General features: G+C 36.4%; 1 pseudogene; it reads left to right on the forward strand.

Moving 5' to 3' along the window:
* The first annotated feature begins 5296 nt into the window (after positions 1-5296).
* LOC141351506 (5S ribosomal RNA) lies at positions 5297-5413 on the forward strand (annotated as a pseudogene).
* Positions 5414-5933: the final 520 nt, after the last annotated feature.

Below are 5933 nucleotides of genomic sequence, written 5' to 3' on the forward strand. Positions count from 1 at the left end.
AAGATAGAAAAAGAGAAGGAGTTTATGGAAGCCCAAGGTAAGGGATGTTGCAGCTGAACAATTTTGATATAACGGTGCATGCTGTATTCCAGGGGACGACGAGGTTTGAACATTGAGACATATGCAACTGAAACTAAGCTGTCCATCAATAAAACACTGTTCTTTTTTATCATCTAAACCTTCATCTCACGCCTCTGTTTATGCTCTCCTCTAGCAACGATTGATTAACCTTTTAACTGACAGATGCCTGTTGAAGAAACAGTATGTAAGATTGTGGCCAAAACTGATATTGCAATCACAAAACTTGTGGCTAAAACTGGTACTGCAATCACACAGCAGAGGGCTATTTCATAAAACTAGATTACAGAATAAGCCAGGCTTATTTTGTTAAGTCTGGCTTATTGCCGGTGGATTTCGTTTCATAAAACAAACTTGAAATAGCTCAACCCCGGTTACTATGAAAACTTATGCTTGCAAACTAGCCTGGTCTGGAGCAGGCTAACTGTCAGGCTAAGCCTCAGTTGTTGCTTAAATAGACTTCCACTAACACTGAAATTTAAATGCAATGTTATTACAGCTGACTCTTTGACATTTTATTTGACTTTATTAACGACTATTAATCTAACAATTAAAGAAAATCAACTTATATATTAAATTTGATAAATTTTGATACAAAAATAATTAATAAAATATAGACATGTGTTTCATAATATGGTATATATGCCTATCAAATGTTGAATATAAATGATAATCTTAACTACCTCAATATAAGGATAATAGTTTATTAACAAATTTAAGATGTATCTAAATTCATATAATTGCAAGGTATTGATGAAATATACATACATATATATTATTATTTTTTTATTCAGATTGTCTGTCACACAAAGAGTAAATTTAATTTAAATATACAACACACAAAAGTCAAGTACAGTCATTTAATTTTTTTATGCTTGGTGTGCATAAAAATGCACATTATTTTAAAGATCTACAGTATTTGTATCTTTCTCAAGGTGTTACATTTTTCCTGAAATTAAAAAAAAATTATGGTGTCTGCATGGCTGAAGGAATACAATATAATTATGTGATGGTATGCTCTTGGCATTTTGTTGTAATGAGTTAAAATTCTTTTTTTTATCACAGAGAAGATTGTTAGTGTCCTGCATACAATAATTTTTCAGCTCACAAGGCTTGTACTGTAGACTGACAGTATAATGTGCTTATACCTCAGGCTTTTCTTCAACTGATCCTCACCCTGTAACCATTCATAAAACTCTGTTTATCTATCAACACCTAACACTGTTAAAAAATTATGTAGAACTTACAGTATTACTGTCAGCTGTTTGCCAGTAACTTACTGTAGATTTATATGTATGTTATTTACTGGCAACAGTTTGTTCAAAGTTAAATGAACATTAAACATTAACAATTCTTTTTAGTTACAGAATAAAACCATCAAATAACAGCCTCATGCAAAGCATGATGGGAACCAAAATATTAAGGAAACAACAGAAAAAGGTTCATGAGGATTTCTGGTTGCCAAAATGCTTTGCATGAGGCTGTTATTTTATAGTTTTATGCTGTAAAATCATAGACTTGTTCATGTTTAATGTTGATTTAACTATGAATAAACTGTTGCCAGTAAATAATAAACCTTTAAATCTACATAAGTTACTGGCAAACAGCTGCATAACTACAGCTAATTTTTTAACAGTGTGATAATAAACCAGTGGTTTAAAATCTCTCATACTCCCAGGGTTTAACATGATGACTTGTGGCTCTATAATGCACACATAATTTGCCATCAAAAATGTTTTGAGTAACATGTCAAGTAATAATGATTGGTCAAGAATATGTGTAACATATATGATTTTACACAATCATTTCTTGTACTACTGTAAATTCAGAAATGCATATGCTGTTCACCCACCATGCTCTCAGTGACCCCATTTTTTTCTTTGAAGAACAGTTCATCTGCAGGAGTAAAGCTGTGCTGCTGATAGATGTCAGTGCTCTCCTCATTGCCAGTCAACATCTTTGGCAGCTAACATTATGAGATTAGACACTTCTTCTAGCATATGATTATGCTTAAATCAACTACACTTCTTATGAACAATATATTTATATTTTATTTTCACCTGTTACTTTATTGTCCACTCAAGTTGCTGCTTTTGAAATGTACCCCCCCCCCAAAAAAAAAGTTACATTTAAAGTTACTGTAAATGTATTAAAATCATTCATCTGCTAAATATGTATTATATAGGTTACTTAGTAAACTACAAATTGTCTTTTAAAAGTTAAGATTTGTGCTATTTTTAAAAAGTACAGTATATAAAAGTTAGCAAAGCATAGCCACATAAGCATTGACGGGGATCGAACCCGGATACCCGCATGCGCTGCTGAGAGCACTAACCACTAGGCCATCATTTATAACAGAGTTTCTTGCTTTCATTTGATCACTTTAAAATAAGATAATATATTTGAATTTAGTTTCTGCATGCAAGGATTTGATCCTTGAGGACTTTCCAACTATTTTATGGGTTTGTTTATTGCAGCAGTATTATAATTTTCAGTCAGTAGTACATTTTCATAAATTCTTTTCAAAAATTACCGCTTTCTCTTTAACTTTGATCGATTTGATCCACGTTCGACCTCTAGGGCTGCTCAAGAATATCGTGCACGCGCAATTATCTTGACTAGGGAAATCTGGATCACATTAGTTGGATTCCGTAAGCTTTATTTGCCTTTTTTGAAACCGCTTTAGCCTCGCCTCATTTGTTAGGTTAATTCAAGTCGAGTTTGCAACTTTAATCCTCGCTTTTCCAAGCGAGTTTTATGAAATAGCCCTCAGGTGGCCAATACACAAAATGACAACATAAACATCAGTTGAGGGCTGCAACTGTTTATATGACAATATCCTGGCCAGACCACTGTTGTCAGTGGTATAAGTATTTGAAATGAAAATGAATTCTTAATGTCTAGTGACATATCAGGGCCATTTTATGAATAATTGATATACATTTCTCACATACTGTTCCTTTAAACAAGTAAACTTATATTTTCTGACGTGATCTGGCGTCCGGGGCTGGATTGTTTTTTATTTTGTCTGTGGTGTGGAGACCTTATCTAACACCCATTATTGCTGTCTGCTTCACTGTCACATTCTTAGGTCTATGATTGGCTACCCATCACATCGATCATCATCATCATCTCACCTTTACAGTCAGGGACGTCACTAGGATTGGAAGACAGGGGGGGCTCAGCCCACAGAGTATTTGTAACTTGTGTTTGCAAAATTTTTGCACTCACATCTGAGCTACAATTATGTCAACAACCAGTCAAGAAACCAAGATGTTAACAAGTAAAACATGACAGACATATCCTCCTCTTCCATTTCTACTCTGTTAAATAAAAGTTACTGTAATGTTAGCTTTTAGACACATCAAAGCTGCATGGGGGAATTTAGGCCAGACTTTGCTCCTGATTAGTTATTCTATAAGCAATGACTTAAATGCTATCTGTATGCTTTTGTAACTGTATGATAAAGTAATAGCATACTATATCTAATTTCTATATTAAGTTGTCCACACACAGAATGCTATGGTGGGTAGGTTCAATCAGAGTGCAATTTTGTTTGACTTGCATACAGTTTAACCCAAGAACTAGAGTTTTAAAGTCATAGTGATATTTGACAACACACAGGTTTGAGCATTTCTCAATTAAAGATGATTTATTCTGCCAAATGAATACAATGTATAATATAAATCAACAACAAAAAGGCAGTATTTTACCAGGTAAGCTATTGATATGGATCCTTTTTAAAGTGGCTACTGTATAAATACAATAACCTGATGGCGGAAGGAATAAAAGATTTGGAGTAATGATTACTGTATAATATGTACTGTATGACTGCTTTCATTTTTGTTTCACATGTGTATCTGTGGAGAGTGTGGGCATTTACTCATCTTTAGCCTACTTTTAGGTAACATCTACGTATTTAATATTTAATTTATCACATTATATGATTAAAATAGTCTCAGGCCTAGTTAGAATATAGCTAGCGTATTAAATATAATGAAAAAAAATGTAGTGTATGCTATGCATAGTGCCTAGACCTGCCAACAAATGCTTATTGTTATAAGAAATTCAAGAAAAGAAAAGAAAAACTATCCTTAGACCTAGACCATTACTGACCTCAATCACACCGGGTCCGGCTCTCTCAGAATCAACTGGCCTGCCAATCTCCTGCAGCTGCTTCTCTTTCTCTCTCCTAAAATATTTTCTAATATCCATCTCATCTGCTCAATGAATTGAAGGATACAACAGTATTGCATTAACAGGGACCCTATGATGACATTTAGTTTTCAGTGACAACAACATTCTATGGGGATTGATACTGTTGAATATGCCTCTTTTAGAGATATTTTATTTTAGAGATATTTTATTTTAAAGATTATTAGGCCTATATTGTTGGCAAAGAATAAAGAGTTGTGATTAGATTGCTGAGTTAACAAATTCTTGTATTTTGCTTGTGCAAGACTAAAGTTTTTCATGACATAGCAAACGAAAATATTCCCATTCCTTTACCTCAAGAAAACGTAGCTAAAGGTAAGCAGCCAGCAGGTAATTAAAAACAACTTACAATTTCACTCCTCCGTATCACGACACTTACCAATCTTTATTTCCATTAGCGTGCGTACTAGCGTGTGTATTAGTGATGGGCAGTCCGGCTCTTTCCATTGATTCGGCTCTTTCGGCTCAAGCGCTGGCTCTACATTTAAGTGATGGCAGTCCGGCTCTTTTCATAGATTCGGCTCTTCTGGCTCGGCTCCCTTAGAAGAGCCGGCTCCCCTGCATGCGTCTGAAGATTCGGCTCTGCTCGTTCGCTACAAAGAATCAGCTCTTAGAGCCGCTCGTTCGCGAACGACCCATCACTAATACAGGCAACCGGAAGCGATCGCCGTTTTCCGGTTTGGTCACTTGACGTTCGACATCTAGCGTATTCTGTCCGACTTGTCAGATGTTTTTTTGTAGCTGGATATATAACATTTGTTGAGTCTAAATATTAATGAGGATACGGTTTTTGATAAATCAAATTTTACTGTTGTTCTTATAATCATTTAGGGGGGCTTAGGGACATTTTGGGGTAGCTTCAGCCCCCCTAAAATAGGCCTAACGACGTCCCTGTTTACAGTCAATCAATACTCACCTGGGCCACATAAAAACCCAGAAGTTGTGAGAGGACAACAGTGCACGCTCGGAGCTCATGCTTCACGGTACCTCTCGATTAAATTTGACTAGCAGCCATATCACCCTGTAGCCCAAGACAGCCTGCCCACTGAAGCTAAGCAGGGCTGAGCCTGGTCAGTACTTGGATGGGAGACCACCTGGGAAAACCAGGTTGCTGCTGGTAGAGGTGTTAGTGAGACCAGCAGGGGGTGCTCACCCTGTGGTCTGTGTGGGTCCTAACACCCCAGTATAGTGATGGGGACACTATACTGTCAAAAAACACCGTCCTTCGGATTAGATGTTAAACCGAGGTCTTGACTCTCTGTGGTCATTAAAAATCCAGGCATGTCCTTCAAAAAAGAGTAGGGGTGTGCCCCGGCATCCTGGCCAAACTTGCCCATTGGCCTATTAATCATCCCTCATACTAATTGGCTATATCACTCTGTCTCCTCTCCACTAATAAGCTGGTGTGTGGTGAGCCTTCTGGCGCAATATGGCTGCACATTGGTGGTGGTTGAGGAGATTCCCCCATTCATATGTAAAGCGCTTTGAGTACTGAGAAAAGCACTATATAAATGTAAGGAATTATTATTATTATTATTAAATTTAAGGGTCTCGGTTAGTGTGTTTTGTTTTGATTGTTTCATTGCTTTGGCTCCACTCTCGTTTCTCCCTTTCCAGTGTTCCATTGTTGTTGTTTGTTT

This window comes from Misgurnus anguillicaudatus, chromosome 2 (assembly GCF_027580225.2).
Source record: "Misgurnus anguillicaudatus chromosome 2, ASM2758022v2, whole genome shotgun sequence".
NCBI lineage: Eukaryota > Metazoa > Chordata > Actinopteri > Cypriniformes > Cobitidae > Misgurnus > Misgurnus anguillicaudatus.